General features: G+C 46.9%; 1 protein-coding gene across 1 annotated transcript in view; it reads right to left on the minus strand.

The window, feature by feature from the left end:
* ERAP1 (endoplasmic reticulum aminopeptidase 1) overlaps positions 1-27,555 on the minus strand; it is a 351,733-nt gene that overhangs the window by 285,782 nt on the left and 38,396 nt on the right. Inside the window, exon 2 of the mRNA XM_063964056.1 lies at positions 20,194-20,256. The gene's annotated coding sequence lies outside the window, so the exon portion shown is untranslated. The remainder of the gene's footprint in view (positions 1-20,193; positions 20,257-27,555) is intronic.

The raw sequence follows: 27,555 nt of genomic DNA on the forward strand, positions 1-27,555 counted from the left end.
GCAAAAAGAAGGAGTCGGCCCCCAACCCTGGAATCCTCCAGGCGGAGGCCCGTCTCTTCAGGCTGACGGTTTCTGTTCAGGCTTGGAAGCTGGCTTTTTGCTAGCCCACTGCTTCCTACCCCAGGATTTCAACTGGGGCTGCTTAGGCTCCTCTTTAGCTTTAGCTTTGCTTTGCCAACGAAATGAGCTAAATTTTAAACCCTTGGACTTAGGGTTATAAGCAGCCGCAAATCTGACCTTTTTCGATTCAGCCTCTGATTCTAGGATTTCCGATAAAGGTTTTCCAAATAATATATTACCGACAAAAGGCAATGCTTCCAATTCTTTCTTGGACTCCGCATCTGCCTTCCAGGTCCGTAGCCAAACTGCTCTGCGAGCGACTACTGTCAAGGCCGAAGCTTTAGAAGCAACTGTACCTACATCAATTGCTGCTTCTTCCAAATACTGGGCAGATTGTCTTAAACGGCAAAAACAATCCTCTTGCTCCCTAGTAGGAGAAGGGATGTCATTCTCTAGTTCCTCTATCCATTCGCCCATTGCCTTTGCTACCCAGGCCGAAGCCATAGCAGGTCTTACCACTGCTCCTACTAGAGAAAAAATATTTTTCAAAAGGCTCTCTACCCTTCTGTCTGTGACATCATTCAATGAGGTAGATGACAGTGGTAAAGCAGATTTATGCACGAGTCGCAGAACATGTGCGTCTACTTTTGGATGAACTTCTCTTTTTGAACAATCCACAGCAGGAAATGGATAATAAGAATCCCATCTCTTAGGAATCTTATACTTTTTACTGGGCGCTGCCCAAGACTCATCCATCATTTCCGTCAGCTCATCTGACGCTGGGGATTCAGCTTTCACTGATCTTGTTCGTTTAAATACAGGTGCTTTAGCTTTTAACACTGTCTTGGTTGGCTCTTCCAACGAGAGAACAGCCTTCACAGCATTAATAAGTTCAGCTACATCTTCTGAACTAAAGCTCTGCGACTGATCATCATACGGAGTTAAGATAAGTCGCTCAAAAAAAACAATATAGTAAGTCTATAAAAATAACATAATAAAAGCTTGAGGCTGCTCTCACAGCAGCCCTTGTGACCATGCGGCTTCCTGCCGCACCAAGCAAAAAACTGATCTGACTGAGTCAGTGGGCGGGACTATATGGTGAAGGCCCCAATGCATCCTGGGAGGCCAGAAAGCTCATGACCGTGTTGGTGCCATTTTCGCTGTCGCTCGACAATATCCCAATGTTATCCTGTGGCTCCAGCCAGAGAAATGTACTTACATTCCAAAAGCCACTCGCATAATTCCTTACCATGATGATTGTGGGACCCTACTATTAACTTTAGTGTATTCTGAATAAATTGAATTTACAACTACCCTTTGTCTTCTATCCTTCCACCAGTTTCCTGGCGGAAGTATGTTACATTTACATACCTTCTCCTCTAGACTGCGTACACACTGATCTTATGTACATTACCAGATTGTTATATGGAACAGTATATAACCACAATTGCACTAAGTTTCAAACTTGCCTCTCCATGAAAACTAATCCTATTTGTTAGACATAAATGGCCTTTCATTACACATTGCTTCCACTGACTTATCCAGGGATTTTCTACAGTGAATGTCTAGATCGGCGGTTTGCGAGCAGCTTTGCAAACGCAATCCTTACTTAATTAGGCTCATAGAGTACTGTTATTATTGCATGACTACTCACTGATAACGACTGTCTATCAATTACATCCCATGTGAAAACTGCCACAAATTTACATCATGTCCGGATATGTTTTGCTTCTGTTGGGCTTTCTTGTTAATATTGCAAAATCAAAAGCAAATAATATAAACATTCCTGTCGCACTTTATAACCTGTCGAACAAAATACTTCCTGGAAGCATAAAATGTAGTACAGTAGCTGCTTAATTACCCCGATCTACAAAGCCATAAAAGAAAGCCTGAGAAAACATACTGTACATGTCAGCACAGAAGCATGGGCCGCTGGGAAACCGGTCTTCATCATCCTACTTCTGAATATTCCAAATACTGTCTAGAGCAGCTGAAAATGCTCATCTTGTAAATTACCGAGGTCAATATTCACGTATTTCCGCACCAAAAGTAATTTTAGGGACGATTATCTATTGCCCTTTTGCCTATAAATACACTGGCATACTATATCTACTTGCATCTACTTGCATGCTACTGTACAGCTACTGATGTGTTCTCATACATCTAGCCTCAATTGGGAGATGCCTGGTGGTAGTGAGCCAACAGGTACAGTCTTTTTTGTTTTAGTCACAATGTGTGTGGTCCCATCTTTTTTGTCTTAGAAAATGTGTTTTAGGGGTATATTCAATTGCGGTCGAATTGCCGAAATTGTCGAAAAATGGGTCATTTCGACACAAAAAAGCTGTCGAATTTGATTCGACAATGCAATACAGTACTTTTCGACCAAAAACCTGCCGTTTCATTTTCGACTTTATGCAATTCGACATTTTTTCAATTCGACATGTCTGCAATGTTAAAATGCGGCTTTTCGACAAAAGTATATTCAATTGAAGAATGTCGATTCGACAACAGTGCTTTTCGACAGTCATTTCGTCAATTTCATTCCGCCTCATTTTTCTGTCGTGATCTAATAATTTTTTTTTAAAACATGTATTTTTTTTTATTTTTTTTTGATTGCTAATAGCATATCTATTTATATTCGAAGGGATTATCTACTTGGTTTGTCTATTTAGGAGCCACAAGTATTATTTAATCGATTTTTTAAAAGAATATATATATTTTTTGCTAACTACAATAATTTGGAGAGATCAGTGCATGTTTTTCAGTTGGAAGGGGTGTTGAAAGTGTTAAAAATCCTGAAAAAAAATGCGTGGGGTCCCCCCCCCCCCTCCTAAGCATAACCAGGCTCGGGCTCTTTGAGCCGGTCCTGGTTGTAAAAATACGGGGAAAAAATTGACTGTGGTTCCCCCATATTTAAACAACCAGCTCCAGGCTCTGCACCTGGTCCTGGTGCAAAAAATACGAGGGACAAAAATGTAGGGGTCCCCCGTATTTTTTCCACCAGCACCGGGCTCCACTAGTCAGAGAGATAATGCCACAGCCGGGGGACACTTTTATATAGGTCCCTGCGGCCGTGGCATTAAATCCCCAACTAGTCACCCCTGGCCGGGGTACCCTGGAGGAGTGGGGACCCCTTAAATCAAGGGGTCCCCCCTCCAGCCACCCAAGGGCCAGGGGTGAAGCCCGAGGCTGTCCCCCCATCCTACAGTTACTTTGCAGTTTGCGGTAGACCGCAAGGTTAAGTGGGGTCACTCTTGTGGTTGCCCCCACTTAACCTTGCGGTCTACCGCAGACTGCAAAGTTCCCACCATTGGATACAATGGAGCGCCTATGCGCTACACTGTATCTCGAGCGCGCCGCCTGACTGACAGTTCAGGCACACACAGCCAATCAGGAGAGTGCCATGACGTGGCGCTCCCTGATTGGCTGAAGGGACCCTCTTTGACAGCAGTCACGGGGGGTCCCATGTGTAAACATGGGACCCCTTTCAGTGCGTGGTTCGGGTTCTTCATTTTTTTTTTTACCAAGTACGTGGATTACAAACAAAGAAGAGGACCGATCTACACTGGATTGTTATGTGAGTATAATTTTATTTACAGATACCCCTGGATTCTACTGGAGAAGAGGACCGACTGCTTCGTGTCAACATAGGTAAGTATATGCGTATGTAGGTGTGCATGTATGTAATAAAGTTCTACATTTACAGAGGAGAAGGTCCTAACAGAACTTTCAAAACTAAAAGTGGATAAATCAATGGGACCAGATGGGATACACCCAAGGATACTCAAAGAGCTAAAAGATGTGCTGGTTACACCTTTAACAGATTTATTTAACCAGTCACTAAATACAGGTGCTATTCCAGAGGACTGGAAAAGAGCAAATGTAGTTCCACTGCACAAAAGTGGAAGCAAGGAAGAAGCAAGTAACTACAGACCAGTAAGCCTTACATCAGTAGTAGAGAAAGTAATGGAAAAACTATTAAAAGAAAGAGTAGTGGAATATCTTAAATCAAACAACTTACAGGATCCAAAACAGCATGGATTTACTGGTGGGAGATCATGCCAAACAAATCTTATTGACTCTGTGATGAAAATAATAGATCAAGGGGGAGCTGTAGATGTAGCATATCTAGACTTTAGTAAGGCATTTGACACTGTCCCACATCGCAGACTGCTAAATAAACTTGAAAGCCTGGGGGTGGATTATAAATCAGTTAAATGGATAAGAACCTGGTTGCAGGATAGGAAACAGACAGTCGTAGTTAATGGAGTGCAATCTATGGAGGGAAATGTTACCAGTGGAGTACCCCAGGGATCTGTACTTGGTCCAGTTCTCTTTAATATCTTTGTTGGTGACATTGCAGATGGTATTGAAGGGAAGATATGCCTTTTTGCAGATGATACAAAGATATGCAACAGGGTAGACACACCGGGAGGGGTCAAACAAATGATTAATGACCTAGGTAGGCTTGAGAAATGGTCAAGAACGTGGCAACTACAGTTTAATGCTAAAAAATGCAAAATCATGCACTTGGGTCTCAAAAACCCAAAGGCTAAGTATAGTATCAAGGGTACTATAATGGAAACTACTGAGGAGGAAAGAGATTTAGGAGTCACTATTTCAAGTGACTTGAAGGCAGGAAAGCAATGCAACAAAGCAATGAGAAAGGCAAGTCAGATGCTTGGTTGCATAGGGAGAGGAATCAGTAGCAGGAAAAAAGAAGTGATAATGCCACTGTATAGGTCATTGGTACGGCCCCATCTGGAATACTGTGTCCAGTTCTGGAGACCCTATCTCCAGAAGGATATAAATACATTAGAGAGTGTACAAAGAAGGGCAACTAAAATGGTGCATGGCCTACATCACAAAACTTACCCGGAAAGGCTAAAAGATCTTAACATGTATAGTTTGGAGGAGAGAAGGGAAAGGGGAGACATGATAGAAACTTTCAAATATATAAAGGGTCTTAACAAAGTTCAGGAGGGAAACATTCTTCAAAGGAAAAGAAGTATTAGAACTCGAGGGCATACATTGAGACTGGAGGGGGGGAGGTTCAGGGGAAATTTAAGGAAAAATTACTTCACAGAAAGGGTAGTGGATAAGTGGAATAGCCTCCCACCAGAGGTGGTAGAGGCTAAGACTGTAGGGCAATTTAAACATGCTTGGGACAGGCATATGAATATCCTTACAAAGAATCAAGGTTAAAAAAGGGTTGAGATTGCCTAAAGGATAAAATAAAAAAGGGGCAGACTAGATGGGCCAAGTGGTTCTTATCTGCCGTCAAATTCTATGTTTCTATGTTTCTAAGCAGAGTCTCATAGGATCTGGTGCGCTGAGAAGGTCTGTTTGCCGCTACTACAGCAATAATATATACAGACACATTTGTATATTAAGCTGCATGCTCTACAAATTAGGATTTTAGTAACTGTAGGAATGATTCTGATTTGGAAGCACAAAATGTAAGTAACTGTGCACCTGGGCAAAACCAGGCTGCACTGTAGGTGTTGCAGATGTAACATGTGCAGTGAAATTTAGATATGGGTGGGGTGTGTCCAAACTGAAATCTAAAATTCCGGCGTAAAAACAAAGCTGTTTAACATTTGTAGGCTACAAGCACGAGCAGCCAGCATTTGCCCTGCATGCAAAAAATATAAATGTTATTTGCTCCCCTAGCATTTCAACATGGTTTGTTTCAGGTACAAAGTTACTTGCTTTTTTGCTTTACTTCCAAATCAGAATCAGGCCCTGTACTGTATTTGAAATTTATACTGCTGCATGTTGCAAACTTCCAAAAACACATTTTACATAAAGCTAATACCCTGTAACGATCAGACCTACAAGTCGCACTGCATAGTAGCTGCCTACTCTCCCGGGATGTCCAGGAGACATGAATTTTGGGGAGCTTGCCCAGACTCTGAACAGAGTACAGCGAGTACTCTGGTGGTTTGATGATCCAATTTGCAATGAAACATGCTGCCCCAAACTGTGACACAGTGCAGGTGGGGCCCTAATAACATGGGGGATCATTCCGAGTTGATGGCTCGCTAGCTACTTTTTAAGCCGTGCAAACGCATAGTCGCCATCCACTTGGGAGTGTATATTTGCTGTGCAAGTGTGCGATCGTATGTGCAGCCGAGCGGTACAAAAACATTTTGTGAAGTTTCTGAGTAGCTCAGAACTTACTCAGCCCTTGCGATCACTTCAGCTGGTCCGGTCCCGGAAATGACGTCAGATACCCGCCCAGCAAACGCTTGGACACGCCTGCATTTTTTCAAACACTCCAAGAAAACGGTCAGTTGACACCCACAAACACCCTCTTCATGTCAATCTCCTTGCGATCAGTTGTGCGAATGGATTCTTCGTTAAATCCATCGCACAGCAACGATCCGCTTTGTACTCGTACGTCATGCCTGCGCATTGCGGTGCATACGTATGCGCAGTAGTGACCTGTTCGCTGCACTGCGAAAAACGTCAGCATGCGATCGGGTCGGAATGACCCCCATGATTCCCTGTGATTACAATTGTATATCCTCATCTGGATTTTCGGAGAAACCAAGGTAAAATTAGGCAAGTATAATAATTATGTAGGGCTGTATACTCATAACTCGTAGACAAGGGCCTCATTTACTTGCATTTCTTAAAAACTACCAAACCTATGTAAAAAGCGAGAAAGTCTGAGTGTGTTTGTTTGTCCTTTATGTACAGCCAGAGCTTTGTACCTACAGTAGCTCCAAATTTGGCCTAATGGTGTAGTTTGACCAGCATTAGGTTTTTGCCATGGAAGTCTGCATTATGGCCCCCAACTAAGCCATGAAGTCTCTGAATTAAATTTTAATTTAAGCATCTTCTCTCAGTATGTGTCCCAGTGCCAAAAACTGCACTGAACTGATATGTATCAGTGGGGGACAGGCAGAGCTCCAACGAAAGAGCAGTGAGTCGGAGGATAAACTGTCACACTGCATCAGCACTGACAGTTACTAGCCATGGTCTCTAATGGGGTAGGTGTATATTGTTATGGGTGCAGGGGATGGGGCAGGTGTATATTGTTATGGGTGCAGGGGATGGGGCAGGTGTATATTGTTATGGGTGCAGGGAATGGGGCAGGTGTATATTGTTATGGGTGCAGGGGATGGGGCAGGTGTATATTGTTATGGGTGCAGGTGTATATTGTTATGGGTGCAGGGAATGGGGCAGGTGTATATTGTTATGGGTGCAGGGGATGGGGCAGGTGTATATTGTTATGGGTGCAGGGGATGGAGCAGGTGTAAATTGTTATGGGTGCAAGGGATGGGGCAGGTGTATATTGATATAGGTGCAGGGGATGGGGCAGGTGTATATTGTTATGGGTGCAGGGGATGGGGCAGGTGTATATTGTTATGGGTGCAGGGGATGGGGCAGGTGTATATTGTTATGGGTGCAGGTGTATATTGTTATGGGTGCAGGGAATGGAGCAGCTGCATATTGTTATGGGTGCAGGGGATGGAGCAGGTGTATATTGTTATGGGTGCAGGGGATGGAGCAGGTGTATATTGTTATGGGTGCAGGGGATGGAGCAGGTGTAAATTGTTATGGGTGCAGGGGATTGGGCAGGTGTATATTGATATAGGTGCAGTGGATGGGGCAGGTGTATATTGTTATGGGTGCAGGGGATGGAGCAGATGTATATTGTTATGGGTGCAGGTGTATATTGTTATGGGTGCAGGGGATGGAGCAGGTGTATATTGTTATGGGTGCAGGGGATGGAGCTGGTGTATATTGTTATGGGTGCAGGGGATGGAGCAGGTGTATACTGATATGGGTGCAGGGGAAGGGGCAGGTGTATATTGTTATGGGTGCAGGCGATGGAGCAGGTGTATATTGTTATGGGTGCAGGGGATGGAGCAGGTGTATATTGTTATGGGTGCAGGCGATGGAGCAGGTGTATATTGTTATGGGTGCAGGGGATGGAGCAGGTGTATATTGTTATGGGTGCAGGGGATGGAGCAGGTGTAAATTGTTATGGGTGCAGGGGATGGGGCAGGTGTATATTGATATAGGTGCAGGGGATGGGGAAGGTGTATATTGTTATGGGTGCAGGGGATGGAGCAGGTGTATATTGTTATGGGTGCAGGTGTATATTGTTATGGGTGCAGGGGATGGAGCAGGTGTATATTGTTATGGGTGCAGGGGATGGAGCAGGTGTATATTGTTATGGGTGCAGGGGATGGAGCAGGTGTATACTGATATGGGTGCAGGGGATGGGGCAGGTGTATATTGTTATGGGTGCAGGCGATGGAGCAGGTGTATATTGTTATGGGTGCAGGGGATGGAGCAGGTGTATATTGTTATGGGTAAAGGCGATGGAGCAGGTGTATATTGTTATGGGTGCAGGGGATGGAGCAGGTGTATATTGTTATGGGTGCAGGGGATGGGGCAGGTTTATATTGATATAGGTGCAGGGGATGGGGCAGGTGTATATTGTTATGGGTACAGGGGATGGGGCAGGTGTATATTGTTATGGGTGCAGGGGATGGAGCAGGTGTATACTGATATGGGTGCAGGGGATGGGGCAGGTGTATATTGTTATGGGTGCAGGGGATGGAGCAGGTACATATTGTTATGGGTGCAGGGGATGGAGCAGGTGTATATTGATATAGGTGCAGTGGATGGGGCAGGTGTATATTGTTATGGGTGCAGGGGATGGAGCAGGTGTATATTGTTATGGGTGCAGGTGTATATTGTTATGGGTGCAGGGGATGGAGCAGGTGTATATTGTTATGGGAGCAGGGGATGGAGCAGGTGTCTATTGTTATGGGTGCAGGGGATGGAGCAGGTGTGTACTGATATGGGTGCAGGGGAAGGGGTAGGTGTATATTGTTATGGGTGCAGGCGATGGAGCAGGTGTATATTGTTATGGGTGCAGGGGATGGAGCAGGTGTATATTGTTATGGGTGCAGGCGATGGAGCAGGTGTATATTGTTATGGGTGCAGGGGATGGAGCAGGTGTATATTGTTATGGGTGCAGGGGATGGAGCAGGTGTATACTGATATGGGTGCAGGGGATGGGGCAGGTGTATATTGTTATGGGTGCAGGGGATGGAGCAGGTACATATTGTTATGGGTGCAGGGGATGGAGCAGGTGTATATTGTTATGGGTGCAGGGGATGGAGCAGGTGTATATTGTTATGGGTGCAGGGGATGGAGCAGGTGTATATTGTTATGGGTGCAGGGGATGGAGCAGGTGTATACTGATATGGGTGCAGGGGAAGGGGCAGGTGTATATTGATATGGGTGCAGGCGATGGAGCAGGTGTATATTGTTATGGGTGCAGGGGATGGAGCAGGTGTATATTGTTATGGGTGCAGGCGATGGAGCAGGTGTATATTGTTACGGGTGCAGGGGATGGAGCAGGTGTATATTGTTATGGGTGCAGGGGATGGAGCAGGTGTATATTGTTATGGGTGCAGGGGATGGATCAGGTGTATACTGATATGGGTGCAGGGGATGGGGCAGGTGTATATTGTTATGGGTGCAGGCGATGGAGCAGGTGTATATTGTTATGGATGCAGGGGATGGAGCAGGTGTATACTGATATGGGTGCAGGGGATGGGGCAGGTGTATATTGTTATGGGTGCAGGGGATGGAGCAGGTGTATATTGTTATGGGTGCAGGGGATGGGGCAGGTGTATATTGTTATGGGTGCAGGCGATGGAGCAGGTGTATATTGTTATGGGTGCAGGGGATGGAGCAGGTGTATATTGTTATGGGTGCAGGGGATGGGGCAGGTGTATATTGATATAGGTGCAGGGGATGGGGCAGGTGTATATTGTTATGGGTACAGGGGATGGGGCAGGTGTATATTGTTATGGGTGCAGGGGATGGAGCAGGTGTATATTGTTATGGGTGCAGGGGATGGAGCAGGTGTATATTGTTATGGGTGCAGGGGATGGAGCAGGTGTAAATTGTTATGGGTGCAGGGGATGGGGCAGGTGTATTTTGATATAGGTGCAGTGGATGGGGCAGGTGTATATTGTTATGGGTGCAGGGGATGGAGCAGGTGTATATTGTTATGGGTGCAGGTGTATATTGTTATGGGTGCAGGGGATGGAGCAGGTGTATATTGTTATGGGAGCAGGGGATGGAGCAGGTGTCTATTGTTATGGGTGCAGGGGATGGAGCAGGTGTATACTGATATGGGTGCAGGGGAAGGGGTAGGTGTATATTGTTATGGGTGCAGGCGATGGAGCAGGTGTATATTGTTATGGGTGCAGGCGATGGAGCAGGTGTATATTGTTATGGGTGCAGGGGATGGAGCAGGTGTATATTGTTATGGGTGCAGGCGATGGAGCAGGTGTATATTGTTATGGGTGCAGGGGATGGAGCAGGTGTATATTGTTATGAGTGCAGGGGATGGAGCAGGTGTATATTGATATAGGTGCAGAGGATGGGGCAGGTGTATATTGTTATGGGTGCAGGGGATGGAGCAGGTGTATATTGTTATGGGTGCAGGTGTATATTGTTATGGGTGCAGGGGATGGAGCAGGTGTATATTGTTATGGGTGCAGGGGATGGAGCAGGTGTATATTGTTATGGGTGCAGGGGATGGAGCAGGTGTATATTGATATGGGTGCAGGGAATGGGGCAGGTGTATATTGTTATGGGTGCAGGCGATGGAGCAGGTGTATATTGTTATGGGTGCAGGGGATGGAGCAGGTGTATATTGTTATGGGTGCAGGCGATGGAGCAGGTGTATATTGTTATGGGTGCAGGGGATGGAGCAGGTGTATATTGTTATGGGTGCAGGGGATGGGGCAGGAGTATATTGATATAGGTGCAGGGGATGGGGCAGGTGTATATTGTTATGGGTACAGGGGATGGGGCAGGTGTATATTGTTATGGATGCAGGGGATGGAGCAGGTGTATATTGTTATGGGTGCAGGGGATGGAGCAGGTGTATACTGATATGGGTGCAGGGGATGGGGCAGGTGTATATTGTTATGGGTGCAGGGGATGGAGCAGGTACATATTGTTATGGGTGCAGGGGATGGAGCAGGTGTATATTGTTATGGGTGCAGGGGATGGAGCAGGTGTATATTGTTATGGGTGCAGGGGATGGAGCAGGTGTATATTGTTATGGGTGCAGGGGATGGAGCAGGTGTATATTGTTATGGGTGCAGGGGATGGAGCAGGTGTATACTGATATGGGTGCAGGGGATGGGGCAGGTGTATATTGTTATGGGTGCAGGCGATGGAGCAGGTGTATATTGTTATGGGTGCAGGGGATGGAGCAGGTGTATATTGTTATGGGTGCAGGGGATGGAGCAGGTGTAAATTGTTATGGGTGCAGGGGATGGGGCAGGTGTATATTGTTAAGGGTACAGGGGATGGGGCAGGTGTATATTGTTATGGGTGCAGGGGATGGGGCAGGTGTATATTGTTATGGGTGCAGGGGATGGGGCAGGTGTATATTGTTATGGGTACAGGGGATGGAGCAGGTGTATATTGTTATGGGTGCAGGGGATGGAGCAGGTGTATATTGTTATGGGTGCAGGGGATGGAGCAGGTGTATATTGTTATGGGTGCAGGGGATGGAGCAGGTGTATACTGATATGGGTGCAGGGGATGGGGCAGGTGTATATTATTATAGGTGCAGGCGATGGAGCAGGTGTATATTGTTATGGGTGCAGGGGATGGAGCAGGTGTATATTGTTATGGGTGCAGGGGATGGAGCAGGTGTAAATTGTTATGGGTGCAGGGGATGGGGCAGGTGTATATTGTTATGGGTACAGGGGATGGGGCAGGTGTATATTGTTATGGGTGCAGGGGATGGGGCAGGTGTATATTGTTATGGGTGCAGGGGATGGAGCAGGTACATATTGTTATGGGTGCAGGGGATGGAGCAGGTGTATATTGTTATGGGTGCAGGGGATGGAGCAGGTGTATATTGTTATGGGTGCAGGGGATGGAGCAGGTGTATATTGTTATGGGTGCAGGGGATGGAGCAGGTGTATATTGTTATGGGTGCAGGGGATGGAGCAGGTGTATACTGATATGGGTGCAGGGGATGGGGCAGGTGTATATTGTTATGGGTGCAGGGGATGGGGCAGGTGTATATTGTTATGGGTGCCGGCGATGGGGCAGGTGTATATTGTTATGGGTGCAGGCGATGGAGCAGGTGTATATTGTTATGGGTGCAGGGGATGGGGCAGGTGTATATTGTTATGGGTGCAGGGGATGGGGCAGGTGTATATTGTTATGGGTGCAGGGGATGGGGCAGGAGTATATTGATATAGGTGCAGGGGATGGGGCAGATGTATATTGTTATGGGTACAGGGGATGGGGCAGGTGTATATTGTTATGGGTGCAGGGGATGGGGCAGGTGTATATTGTTATGGGTGCAGGGGATGGAGCAGGTGTATATTGTTATGGGTGCAGGGGATGGAGCAGGTGTATATTGTTATGGGTGCAGTGGATGGAGCAGGTGTATATTGTTATGGGTGCAGGGGATGGGGCAGGTGTATATTGATATAGGTGGAGGGGATGGGGCAGATGTATATTGTTATGGGTACAGGGGATGGGGCAGGTGTATATTGTTATGGGTGCAGGGGATGGGGCAGGTGTATATTGTTATGGGTGCAGGGGATGGGGCAGGTGTATATTGTTATGGGTGCAGGGGATGGGGCAGGTGTATATTGTTATGGGTGCAGGGGATGGGGCAGGTGTATATTGTTATGGGTGCAGGGGATGGGGCAGGTGTATATTGTTATGGGTGCAGGGGATGGGGCAGGTGTATATTGTTATGGGTGCAGGGGATGGGGCAGGTGTATATTGTTATGGGTGCAGGCGATGGGGCAGGTGTATATTGTTATGGGTGCAGGGGATGGGGCAGGTGTATATTGTTATGGGTGCAGGGGATGGGGCAGGTGTATATTGTTATGGGTGCAGGGGATGGGGCAGGTGTATATTGATATAGGTGCAGGGGATGGGGCAGATGTATATTGTTATGGGTACAGGGGATGGGGCAGGTGTATATTGTTATGGGTGCAGGGGATGGGGCAGGTGTATATTGTTATGGGTGCAGGGGATGGAGCAGGTGTATATTGTTATGGGTGCAGGGGATGGAGCAGGTGTATATTGTTATGGGTGCAGGGGATGGAGCAGGTGTATATTGTTATGGGTGCAGGGGATGGAGCAGGTGTATATTGTTATGGGTGCAGGGGATGGGGCAGGTGTATATTGATATAGGTGCAGGGGATGGGGCAGATGTATATTGTTATGGGTGCAGGGGATGGAGCAGGTGTATATTGTTATGGGTGCAGGGGATGGAGCAGGTGTATATTGTTATGGGTGCAGGGGATGGAGCAGGTGTATATTGTTATGGGTGCAGGGTATGGAGCAGGTGTATATTGTTATGGGTGCAGGGGATGGAGCAGGTGTATACTGATATGGGTGCAGGGGATGGGGCAGGTGTATATTGTTATGGGTGCAGGGGATGGGGCAGGTGTATATTGTTATGGGTGCAGGCGATGGAGCAGGTGTATATTGTTATGGGTGCAGGGGATGGGGCAGGTGTATATTGTTATGGGTGCAGGGGATGGGGCAGGTGTATATTGTTATGGGTGCAGGGGATGGGGCAGGTGTACATTGATATAGGTGCAGGGGATGGGGCAGATGTATATTGTTATGGGTACAGGGGATGGGGCAGGTGTATATTGTTATGGGTGCAGGGGATGGGGCAGGTGTATATTGTTATGGGTGCAGGGGATGGAGCAGGTGTATATTGTTATGGGTGCAGGGGATGGAGCAGGTGTATATTGTTATGGGTGCAGGGGATGGAGCAGGTGTATATTGTTATGGGTGCAGGGGATGGAGCAGGTGTATATTGTTATGGGTGCAGGGGATGGGGCAGGTGTATATTGTTATGGGTGCAGGGGATGGGGCAGGTGTATATTGTTATGGGTGCAGGGGATGGGGCAGGTGTATATTGTTATGGGTGCAGGCGATGGAGCAGGTGTATATTGTTATGGGTGCAGGGGATGGGGCAGGTGTATATTGTTATGGGTGCAGGGGATGGGGCAGGTGTATATTGTTATGGGTGCAGGGGATGGGGCAGGTGTATATTGATATAGGTGCAGGGGATGGGGCAGATGTATATTGTTATAGGTACAGGGGATGGGGCAGGTGTATATTGTTATGGGTGCAGGGGATGGGGCAGGTGTATATTGTTAAGGGTGCAGGGGATGGAGCAGGTGTATATTGTTATGGGTGCAGGGGATGGAGCAGGTGTATATTGTTATGGGTGCAGGGGATGGAGCAGGTGTATATTGTTATGGGTGCAGGGGATGGAGCAGGTGTATATTGTTATGGGTGCAGGGGATGGGGCAGGTGTATATTGATATAGGTGCAGGGGATGGGGCAGATGTATATTGTTATGGGTGCAGGGGATGGAGCAGGTGTATATTGTTATGGGTGCAGGGGATGGAGCAGGTGTATATTGTTATGGGTGCAGGGGATGGAGCAGGTGTATATTGTTATGGGTGCAGGGTATGGAGCAGGTGTATATTGTTATGGGTGCAGGGGATGGAGCAGGTGTATACTGATATGGGTGCAGGGGATGGGGCAGGTGTATATTGTTATGGGTGCAGGGGATGGGGCAGGTGTATATTGTTATGGGTGCAGGCGATGGAGCAGGTGTATATTGTTATGGGTGCAGGGGATGGGGCAGGTGTATATTGTTATGGGTGCAGGGGATGGGGCAGGTGTATATTGTTATGGGTGCAGGGGATGGGGCAGGTGAACATTGATATAGGTGCAGGGGATGGGGCAGATGTATATTGTTATGGGTACAGGGGATGGGGCAGGTGTATATTGTTATGGGTGCAGGGGATGGGGCAGGTGTATATTGTTATGGGTGCAGGGGATGGAGCAGGTGTATATTGTTATGGGTGCAGGGGATGGAGCAGGTGTATATTGTTATGGGTGCAGGGGATGGAGCAGGTGTATATTGTTATGGGTGCAGGGGATGGAGCAGGTGTATATTGTTATGGGTGCAGGGGATGGGGCAGGTGTATATTGATATAGGTGCAGGGGATGGGGCAGATGTATATTGTTATGGGTACAGGGGATGGGGCAGGTGTATATTGTTATGGGTGCAGGGGATGGGGCTGGTGTATATTGTTATGGGTGCAGGGGATGGAGCAGGTGTATATTGTTATGGGTGCAGGGGATGGGGCAGGTGTATATTGTTATGGGTGCAGGGGATGGGGCAGGTGTATATTGTTATGGGTGCAGGCGATGGGGCAGGTGTATATTGTTATGGGTGCAGGGGATGGGGCAGGTGTATATTGTTATGGGTGCAGGCGATGGAGCAGGTGTATATTGTTATGGGTGCAGGGGATGGGGCAGGTGTATATTGTTATGGGTGCAGGGGATGGGGCAGGTGTATATTGTTATGGGTGCAGGGGATGGGGCAGGTGTATATTGATATAGGTGCAGGGGATGGGGCAGATGTATATTGTTATGGGTACAGGGGATGGGGCAGGTGTATATTGTTATGGGTGCAGGGGATGGGGCAGGTGTATATTGTTATGGGTGCAGGGGATGGAGCAGGTGTATATTGTTATGGGTGCAGGGGATGGAGCAGGTGTATATTGTTATGGGTGCAGGGGATGGAGCAGGTGTATATTGTTATGGGTGCAGGGGATGGAGCAGGTGTATATTTTTATGGGTGCAGGGGATGGAGCAGGTGTATATTGTTATGGGTGCAGGGGATGGGGCAGGTGTATATTGATATAGGTGCAGGGGATGGGGCAGATGTATATTGTTATGGGTACAGGGGATGGGGCAGGTGTATATTGTTATGGGTGCAGGGGATGGGGCAGGTGTATATTGTTATGGGTGCAGGGGATGGGGCAGGTGTATATTGTTATGGGTGCAGGGGATGGGGCAGGTGTATATTGTTATGGGTGCAGGGGATGGGGCAGGTGTATATTGTTATGGGTGCAGGGGATGGGGCAGGTGTATATTGTTATGGGTGCAGGGGATGGGGCAGGTGTATATTGTTATGGGTGCAGGGGATGGGGCAGGTGTATATTGTTATGGGTGCAGGGGATGGAGCAGGTGCATATTATTATGGGTGCAGGGGATGGGGCAGGTGTATATTGTTATGGGTGCAGGGGATGGAGCAGGTGCATATTATTATGGGTGCAGGGGATGGGGCAGGTGTATATTGTTATGGGTGCAGGGGGTGGAGCTGGTGTATATTGTTATGAGTGCAGGGCATGGGGCAAGTGTATACTGTTATGGGTGCAGGGGATGGGGCAGGTGCATATTGTTATGGGTGCAGGGGATGGGGCAGGTACATATTGTTATGGGTGCAGGGGATGGAGCAGGTGTATATTGTTATGGGTGCAGGGGATGGAGCAGGTGTATATTGTTATGGGTGCAGGGGATGGAGCAGGTGTATATTGTTATGGGTGCAGGGGATGGAGCAGTTGTATATTGTTATGGGTGCAGGGGATGGAGCAGGTGTATACTGATATGGGTGCAGGGGATGGGGCAGGTGTATATTGTTATGGGTGCAGGCGATGGAGCAGGTGTATATTGTTATGGGTGCAGGGGATGGAGCAGGTGTATATTGTTATGGGTGCAGGGGATGGAGCAGGTGTATATTGTTATGGGTGCAGGGGATGGGGCAGGTGTATATTGATATGGGTACAGGGGATGGGGCAGGTGTATATTGTTATGGGTGCAGGGGATGGGGCAGGTGTATATTGTTATGGGTGCAGGGGATGGAGCAGGTACATATTGTTATGGGTGCAGGGGATGGAGCAGGTGTATATTGTTATGGGTGCAGGGGATGGAGCAGGTGTATATTGTTATGGGTGCAGGGGATGGAGCAGGTGTATATTGTTATGGGTGCAGGGGATGGAGCAGGTGTATATTGTTATGGGTGCAGGGGATGGAGCAGGTGTATACTGATATGGGTGCAGGGGACGGGGCAGGTGTATATTGTTATGGGTGCAGGGGATGGGGCAGGTGTATATTGTTATGGGTGCAGGCGATGGAGCAGGTGTATATTGTTATGGGTACAGGGGATGGGGCAGGTGTATATTGTTATGGGTGCAGGGGATGGGGCAGGTGTATATTGTTATGGGTGCAGGGGATGGGGCAGGTGTATATTGATATAGGTGCAGGGGATGGGGCAGATGTATATTGTTATGGGTACATGGGATGGGGCAGGTTTATATTGTTATGGGTGCAGGGGATGGGGCAGGTGTATATTGTTATGGGTGCAGGGGATGGAGCAGGTGTATATTGTTATGGGTGCAGGGGATGGAGCAGGTGTATATTGTTATGGGTGCAGGGGATGGAGCAGGTGTATATTGTTATGGGTGCAGGGGATGGGGCAGGTGTATATTGATATAGGTGCAGGGGATGGGGCAGATGTATATTGTTATGGGTACAGGGGATGGGGCAGGTGTATATTGTTATGGGTGCAGGGGATGGGGCAGGTGTATATTGTTATGGGTGCAGGGGATGGGGCAGGTGTATATTGTTATGGGTGCAGGGGATGGGGCAGGTGTATATTGTTATGGGTGCAGGGGATGGGGCAGGTGTATATTGTTATGGGTGCAGGGGATGGGGCAGGTGTATATTGTTATGGGTGCAGGGGATGGGGCAGGTGTATATTGTTATGGGTGCAGGGGATGGAGCAGGTGTATATTGTTATGGGTGCAGGGGATGGAGCAGGTGCATATTATTATGGGTGCAGGGGATGGGGCAGGTGTATATTGTTATGGGTGCAGGGGATGGAGCAGGTGCATATTATTATGGGTGCAGGGGATGGGGCAGGTGTATATTGTTATGGGTGCAGGGGATGGAGCAGGTGCATATTATTATGGGTGCAGGGGATGGGGCAGGTGTATATTGTTATGGGTGCGGGGGGTGGAGCTGGTGTATATTGTTATGAGTGCAGGGCATGGGGCAAGTGTATACTGTTATGGGTACAGGGGATGGGGCAGGTGCATATTGTTATGGGTGCAGGGGATGGGGCAGGTGCATATTATTATGGGTGCAGGGGATGGAGCAGCTGCATATTGTTATGGGTGCAGGGGATGGGGCAGGTGTATATTGTTATGGGTGCAGGGGATGGAGTTGGTGTATATTGTTATGGGTGCAGGGGATGGAGCAGGTGTATATTGTTATGGGTGCAGGGGATGGAGCAGGTGTATATTGTTATGGGTGCAGGGGATGGAGCAGCTGCATATTGTTATGGGCAATATGCAGGGGATGGGGCAGGTGTATATTGTTATGGGCGCAGGGGATGGGGCAGGTGTATATTGTTATGGGTGCAGGGGATGGAATTGGTGTATATTGTTATGAGTGCAGGGGATGGGGCAGGTGTATATTGTTATGAGTGCAGGGGATGAGCAGGTGTATATTGTTATGGGTGCAGGGGATGGAATTGGTGTATATTGTTATGAGTGCAGGGGATGGGGCAGGTGTATATTGTTATGGGTGCAGGGGATGGAGTTGGTGTATATTGTTATGAGTGCAGGGGATGGAGCAGCTGCATATTGTTATGGGTGCATGGGATGGGGCAGGTGTATATTGTTATGGGTGCAGGGGATGGAATTGGTGTATATTGTTATGAGTGCAGGGGATGGGGCAGGTGTATATTGTTATGGGTGCAGGGGATGGAGTTGGTGTATATTGTTATGGGTGCAGGGGATGGGGCAGGTGTATATTGTTATGAGTGCAGGGGATGGGGCAGGTGTATATTGTTATGAGTGCACGGGATGGGGCAGGTGTATTCTTATGGGTGCATGTGTCCGCCGCACGGGATCCCGGCGGTCACCATGCCGATGCCGGGATCCATAGCAATAAAAATGCTGTCAAACAGAATACTGACCCACAGGGACTATTACCACTCGTATATGACACCCATAGAGTGGGAATAGAACCTGCTGGGGTCGGTATGCTGACCGCCGGGATCCCGAGTGCCTGTCTCCCAGCCCCAACCCGTATAGTATTATGTGTACAAGGGACGGGCTGGTGTATAGTGTTTTGTGTATAGTGTTATGGGTGCAGGGTATGGGGCTGGTGTATAGTGTTTTGTGTACAGTGTACAGAGGATAGGGCAGGTGATTTGTGATATGTGTGGAAGGGATAGGGCTGGTGTATAGTGTTATATGTACAGAGGATTGGCTGGTGTATAGTGTTATGTGTACAGAGTATGGGGCAGCTGTACAGTGTTATGTGTACAGAGTATGGGGCAGGTGTACAGTGTTATGTGTACAGAGTATGGGGCAGGTGTATAGTGTTATGTGTACAGGAGATGGGGCTGGTGTATAATGTCTCTACATTGTTTGTCTCTGGAAAGCTCCCTTTACTGTATATTGGTCCCTGAAATGTTCTCTACATTCTATATTGATCTCTTGGATGCTCTATGGGGGTCATTCCGCCCCGTTCGCACACAGCGGACGAACGGGTCTGGAATGCACATGCGCGGCGGCTGCACTGCGCACTCGCGTCGTTACCCGGCAACAGGGGTCGCCGGGTTACATCGTAGCCAACGAAGAAAGCAGTCGCAGAGACGACTGCAAGAAGATTGACAGAAAGAAGGCGTACCTGGGCGTCACCGGACCGTTGGTTGCCGTTTTCGGGGAGTGGAGAAGAAAACGCAGGCGTGTCCAGAAGAACGGAGGGCGGATGTCTGACGTCAAAGCCGGCCCCAGCATCGCTGAGATCGTCGCACAGGGTAAGTATGTCCAGGGCTAGTCTTGTTCTGCATGAAAAATTTTTAGCTTAGCAGGGCTGCACAAGTGATCACAGCCATGCAAAGCTAAAATACACTCCCCCATAGGCGCGGACTAGTTGATCGCAGCAGCAGCAAAAAGTTGCTGGCTGTGATCAACTCGGAATGACCACCTGTGTACTGTATATAAATCCCTAAAATGCATACTGTTTTTGTGACTAAAGGGTCCATGTATTAAGCTGAGATAAGGGTGCAAAACGAGAAATGTAGAGAAAATCCCTGTATTTATCACTTTTCAATACGTCCTAAACTGATTTCTCTGCATGTTGGTTGCCTGCGCTGAGTGCTAGATTTTCTAAGTGAGCCATTTATTACTAAGAGGAGAGGTCACTTACCATTGAGTGTCTTCTCCAGCGCTGCCTTCATCACCTGTAGCTGCCGAAAACTGCTTCTCCTCACTGTAAAAACAGAAGTGAGCTCTGTCAACTCGGTTTGGTTATCAATAAAAATCTCTGCTCAGCTGCATAGGACGGGAGTCGGGACTCCGGAGACAGGGGCCTATATTTACTAATAATCCGAGTTTGACAGATTTGTGTTTTTTTTTCTAAGTCCCAACACGGGAATTCACTAAGCACAAATCTCGGCAGTGTTTGGGCTATTCGTTAGGGTTTTCAGAAATACGAATGAATAGACCATCGGTCAAATGCGGCTGTTATTTCATACAACACGGGTATTCACTATTAATTCGTATTTGGGTGTTTTTTTGCGAATTGTTAAAAAAAGCAGCAAAAAAATAGACCTGCTTTTTCCTGGCGAGTTTGGATAATCATGCACGGATCAGTGAGATCTGTGCATGGTTATCTATGGGAAAGGGTTGTTTAGTGTAAAAACTTGAAAAAAAAATTGCGTGGGGACCCCCCTCCTAAGCACAACCAGCCTCGGGCTCTTTGAGCCGGTCCTGGTTGCAAAAATATGGGGGGAAAATTGACAGGGGTTCCCCCATATTTTAACAACCAGCACCGGACTCTGCGCCTGGTCCTGGTGCCAAAAATACAGGGGACAAAAAGCGTAGGGGTCCCCCGTATTTTTAACACCAGCACCGGGCTCCACTAGTCAGAGAGATAATGCCACAGCCGGGGGACACTTTTATATAGGTCCCTGCGGCCCTGGCATTAAATCACTAACTAGTCACCCCTGGGCGGGGTACCCTGGAGGTGTGGGGACCCCTTAAATCAAGGGGTCCCCCCCTCCAGCCACCCAAGGGCCAGGGCTGAAGCCCGAGGCTGTCCCCCCCCATCCAAGGTTTGTTTTTTTGCCAAGTACGTGGATTACAAGCTCAGAAGAGGACCGATCTACACTGGATTTTTGTGAGTATAATTTTATTTTCAGGTACCCCATGGATTCTACTTGGAGAAGTGGACCGACCCTCGTGTGAACATGGGTAAGTATGTGTGAATGTAGGTGTGCATGTATGTAATAAAGTTTTACTTTCAAGGTGTGTGAGTTCTGTTTTTATTTGGGTATTTTTTTTGTAGTAGTACGACAGGTACCAGCGGGCCCATTTTTCCACCGCATGCTGGTACTTGTAGTTCTCCAAGTACCAGCTTGCAGGGGAGGCTTGCTGGGACTTGTAGTACTGCTACAAAAAAACAATATTCTTATTTTTACACATGGCTACCAGCCCCCCATCCGCAGCCCTTGGATGGGGGGGACAGCCTCGGGCTTCACCCCTGGCCCTTGGGTGGCTGGAGGGGGGGACCCCTTGATTTAAGGGGTCCCCACACCTCCAGGGTACCCCGGCCAGGGGTGACTAGTTAGTGATTTAATGCCAGGGCCTCAGGGACCTATATAAAAGTGTCCCCCGGCTGTGGCATTATCTCTCTGACTAGTGGAGCCTGGTGCTGGTCTTAAAAATACGGGGGACCCCTACGCTTTTTGTCCCCTGTATTTTTGGCACCAGGACCAGGCGCAGAGCCCAGTGCTGGTTGTTAAAATATGGGGGAACCCCTGTCAATTTCTCCCCCATATTTTTGCAACCAGGACCGGCTCAAAGAGCCCGAGGCTGGTTGTGCTTAGGAGGGGGTACCCCACGCAATTTTTTTCTTTATTTTGAACACTTGCATTTTTTTTTAAAGGTGCACAATGAAGCCCTGCACGGATCTCATCACTGCCTGACATTACGAATCACATCGACATCGGAAAAGACGAATGTTGCAAACTCGGCAGCTTAGTAAATGACCGTATCAGGATTCAAAAAGTTGCAGTAAAATGCACCCGATACCATTCGAGTGCAAACACCCTTAAAAACGGCTAAAACACGAATATTAGTAAATATACCCCAGGGTGTGTCCAGTCTCTGTGTGTCCACGGAAACAGGAGCGGCTTTACAGTATCTCCACGATAAGTAGAGTTTTAGTACATCTGAACTTCCCCAATATCTACCATTGTGTGTTGCACTATCCTTGCCTTCTACTAATGTGGTGATAAAGCTAAATATTTATCTTATAACATTCACTATATATTGGTAAGAGACTCAGTACGCAATGGGCGTACGGGGTACCGTAAGGGTACGCACTTAGCGTAGCAGACGCTAGGCCGTGGTCGAGATGCACGAGCGACACGTTCGCTCACGGCTTACGCTGGGTATCGAGCACGCTATAGGCGGTCCGAGTACCGTAATGCTACGCTACTAGCGTAGCGGACTCCGTGCCCACAAGAGGAACACAAGCGGCGCAGACGCTCACAGGATGACACACAGTAAACCTTGTATGCAACACAATGAAGGGATTTACTTATACTGTAATGATATAACGCTTCTTAACCTTGTTAATATAAAAGCTGCTTGAGCGATTGAGACGCTCCGAATACTCTCAGCAATGTAATAAACACACAATACCTTGCTAAGGTTCCAAAACCTTTACTAACGAGATTTTAGTATGTAAAAGGGGAAAATACAGTTAACAGTTTATACACTACAGACTAACATCAATATATAAACATAATAACTACACATATACAATATACAACAGCGTAACAATAACAGAGAGAGAGAGAGAGAGAGTATGGCAAATACAAACAGAGATCAAGTTGGTTACAGAGAAACACTTACACACTGGGGAATGATCGCTGTGCAGTCCTGGTACCAGCTCTCAAGCTAGTCAGTGATGAAAACCTTTTGTGGAGAGTAGACTGAGCTGGCCCAATCTGGCTGCTTTATATACACTGCATACAGTACACTACAAAGGGGCCTACAATCTCATTGTTCATTGGACACAGGAATCTGTCCCTACATTATAACAAAAGGTCATAGGTTGATTCAAACAGGTGGGCTGTGACTATTTCATACTGCTCAGGTGGGAGGGAATCTCAGGATTCCTGCCGCATGGATAATGAACTGCAAATATAGTAAATGTCCATAAACTTCTTATAGACATAACTATTCGCAGGAGCGATTAATTTCTCTCACACCAATACCGGAATGTTTCTAATAATATACTCTACCGTTGCATACTAAACACCACTGCTCAAAACCTGTCTGACCCTTCGTATCATGCAAAGAGGGATTTCTCTGTCCATAAACCAGTTACACTAAACAAACTTACTGATATTATTAAGGAGACCATAACCTACAAAATGCACTATTTGGATTAAATATGTTGCGATCGAGTCGCTCGCTAGACGCTTGCAAACTCCGCCGTAAATACACATCTCCATGCGCAGGAGACGTCGGAGCGTCCCTTATGCAACCTGAGGGGATGCGTACGCACGGGGGAGTGGGTGCACGAGCAGCGGGCAAGCGCATGGGGTTAGTACAAGGCATGAGAATAACGATATTTTTCAACTTTGACAGTCCACCCTTTGGCAGTCACCAATAACTGCCACTTCCTAAACAAAACAGAAAAATATATGTCATCATGTAAACACCTTTTTATGATTGGGTAAGGGGAGGAGAGGAGAAGGTAGGAAAAAGCATGACCTAGTGAGATAGTAAAAGCATGTGTGTATGAAATCCGTGTTTGAGGGGTCATGTATCATCGTGCCGTACGTGTTTTAAATCAAGCTTCGAGGTATTGCGAAGTATACATTTGAATCCTTCTTATCCCGTATCAAGGGTCTGTGGATGGGCTGTCAAACTCTACCGAGCTCTTTTTGGCTTTTGGTTGCAACAAATGGGGAGCACATTTAGTTGATGATACATGAAAGGGGGGAACATGTGAATGCTGATATATGTGTCTATATTCCCTGTCGACTATGTGTGTCATTACCTGGAGGTTGTAGAGATGAAGATAAGAAACAATCATTATAAATGCAGTCGTAAACTATGTGAGTTTAAATAAACAGTCGCCGATTGAGGTCTTGTCTGATGTCTTGTCTTGATGTACATGTTGTCTGATGTCTCTCGGTGCTTTTCCATTGTCCATAAAGTTACAGTCTCTAAAGTATTGGGCTATCGTAAAAGTTAAAGTCACTAGGGATATTGGGGGCTTGTAGCATAGTTCATCAATGGTCTGTATAAAAGAGGTTGTCAAATTCTTCTTCCAAGCGGATGTCTTTGTACCTTGGAGGAAAACAAAGGAGAAACGGGTGAAAGAAACGGACCGTGGAATCACATTTTCATCACAACATTGTCTCTATCGTTGGGTCATAAATCAAATTAATTGTTGTTATTACAGTGTCCTCGCTCCTCAGACTCATCACTCTGGTACTACCTTTACACTTCGTTAAAGTCCGAACGCATCTAAATATCAGGCCAACCAATATGACGACTCCCAGAATACACAAGAGAAATTTCCCTACGTCCATTATAATACCTTGGGTCCATTCTCCTAAACCAGAGAACCAATTTCGTGGGTTCAACCATGACACCCAACTGGTCAGCTCATTACCCACAGCAGCGAGAGTGAGATTATGTTTCCTTCGAAACTCCCACTTTAATTGTAAAATGTCATCCATCTTTTGGTCTATGACCTCGGCCGGGTCCTCGGTGCTGTTTGTAATATACGTGCAGCACTTTACTCCATACTGAGTTGCTAGGGTAACACAATACCCGCCTGTCACTGCTGTGAGATAATTGAGAATCATCCTATGCTGAACCAGCTCTGTTTTGTAGGCTTGTAACTCTTCCCCAGTGTACCTGAACGTGTCGTCATACATTTCGGTGATATTGTCTAACAAGTTCGCTAGCGAAGATATATATTTATAATTTATCACTCCTCTGGCAGTACGAGTGATATCTAACGCGAGTAAGAATTGAATCCCGGTGGATTCATGGATCAGATCAGAGGCCGGATGCTCTGTCCTCTCTATCAGGTGCCTTTTAACGACGTGCTCGTAATGAGTGTGAGTATAAGGAGCTTGGGCACCGCGGTGAATGTCTTTCATTTTTAAATGGGATACAGTCATTACTTCAGGCAGTACTTTTCCAATGTAACACAATCCCTCTGAGTTTGGGGCAAGCCACTTATACGCCTTTCTCCCGCATATGAAATATGCATCATCGGGGAGAACATATGGGACGGAGTATGACATTACCATGTTACAAATTTTCCATGTGAAATCTCCTAACCCTAACTCTCCCATCTGTCTAGTACACGTATCAGGTTGTACGATATGTGCACAGTATCCTGGTGATACTTCTCCAACTCGCATGGTCCTACTTCCTAGAGTATACCTATGCCGGAAATATTTTCCACTGTTGGCGATCTGGCGTATAAGCTCTGTGTCTATGGGCATTCTATCGGCTCTATATGAAAATGTCATGGTTTGATTACTCCATGACACTTCCCAATTTCCCGGCTTTCGGGGATTGGAAATGTTAAAGCATACTAACGACTTATCCACGTGATACTGGTGGAGCTTCAAACTAGGAGGACTAGAGATATTAAACCTCTTGTCCACCGGCCTCCCACCACTTAACTCAAGTACCTCTCCTACAGTTAAAGGGAATGGTACTAGTCCTGATTTGCTATGACCTTGAGGTACTTGAGAGCATACCCAACAGTCTGTCTGATTTAACACTTTACCCACTAAGGAGTGATAATCACTCAATGGATGCCGGTCCATGTGGACATTAAAACTGGACTGACATTTCTTGATGCACCCATCCTCAACTATATTGTCACAATGCCTACAGATGCAGTTCTCTTCAGCTAACAATCCTTCACAATTCCTTCTATTGTCAATGCTACCAGATCGTTTTCTGATACTCGCCTTTACTCTGTGATTATGTTGCTCTTGGAAAACTACGCCTCCATCCTGGTCATCAGTACCCATTCCAGATCCTTTCTCGACCTCCATGGTACTCTCACCGAAACAGACTGCTCTGGTCAACATCATGGTCAACAGGAAAATCCGGATCACAGTCTCTTGGGGCAAGTCCATCTTATAGGAGGAAAAGGAGAAAAATAAGAAGGGGGAAGGAGAATAGGAGGGAGATGGTAACTGGAGAAAATAACAAAAGGGAAAAAGAAATCTGGCTCGACAAACGCCTCCGGTCTTATTATTCTCAGCGCTCAGGTGTCGTCTCAACCTTCCCGGAACAGACACTCTAGTGATACAACCTCTACCGTCTGTTCTTTATCACGGGACCTCTCTGGGTCAGCAACCTTTTTACAATGAGACGAATGGACCCAAGTCTCTCTCTCGGCAACCTTCAATGCTGTCGTGCTGATCAATAAGACTTGATATGGTCCTTCCCATCTGTCAATAAGGCAACCTGAGCGTAGAAAATTCTGTATCATTACATAATCCCCAGGTTCAATGTCATGACAATTACTGTCTGGCAAATCAGGAATCACCAACTTTAGATTATCATTCTGATTCCTCAATTGCTTACTCATTTTAACCAAATACTTTACAGTGACTTCATTGTTACATTTCAAATCATCCTGGGGGTTAATCATAACATGGGGTTGTCGACCAAACAGAATTTCAAAAGGAGACAGATTAAGAGGGGACCTGGGAGTGGTTCTGATGCTGTATAATACGATTGGCAAAGCTTCAGGCCACAACAATCCTGTTTCAGCCATTACCTTGCTTAATTTGTTTTTAATAGTGCTGTTTACTCTTTCCACTTTCGCACTCGCCTGGGGGCGGTACGGAGTGTGCAGCTTACTATTAATTCCCATCAACTTACACATTGCTTGAAAAACTTCACCTGTAAAATGGGTACTCCTATCACTCTCAATGATTCTAGGGATACCGTACCTACACACAAATTCCTGCACAATTTTCTTTGCAGTAAACACAGCGGTATTTGTGGCCGCGGGAAATGCTTCAACCCAATTTGAGAACACGTCAATACAAACCAATACATATTTTAAATTTCTACAAGGTGGCAATTGTATGAAATCAATTTGTATTACCTGGAAAGGACCATCTGTAGGAGGGATATGGGATGGCTCTGTTGGTATTGCCTTTCCGATATTCTTCCTCAAGCAGGTGAGACATGTCATTGCTCTTTTACCCGCATGGGAAGAAAATCCTGGGGCGCACCAATAAGCTCTTACCAACTTACACATTCCTTCTTTGCTTAGATGAGTCAGTCCATGTGCCGCTTCCGCTAGACTTGGAAGGTATGCTCTGGGTGCCACTGGCTTACCCTGTCCATCTGTCCAGAGTCCTGAGGACTCCTGGCCATATCCTTTTGACCTCCACACTCCCTTTTCTTGTGGTGAACACAAATCTTGCATTTCATATAATTTCTGTGTGTTTACAGTATTAAATACCATCAGTTGTGTGCTGTCTGTCTGTATGGG

This window comes from Pseudophryne corroboree, chromosome 1 (genome assembly GCF_028390025.1).
Source record: "Pseudophryne corroboree isolate aPseCor3 chromosome 1, aPseCor3.hap2, whole genome shotgun sequence".
In the NCBI taxonomy this organism is placed as follows: Eukaryota; Metazoa; Chordata; class Amphibia; order Anura; family Myobatrachidae; genus Pseudophryne; species Pseudophryne corroboree.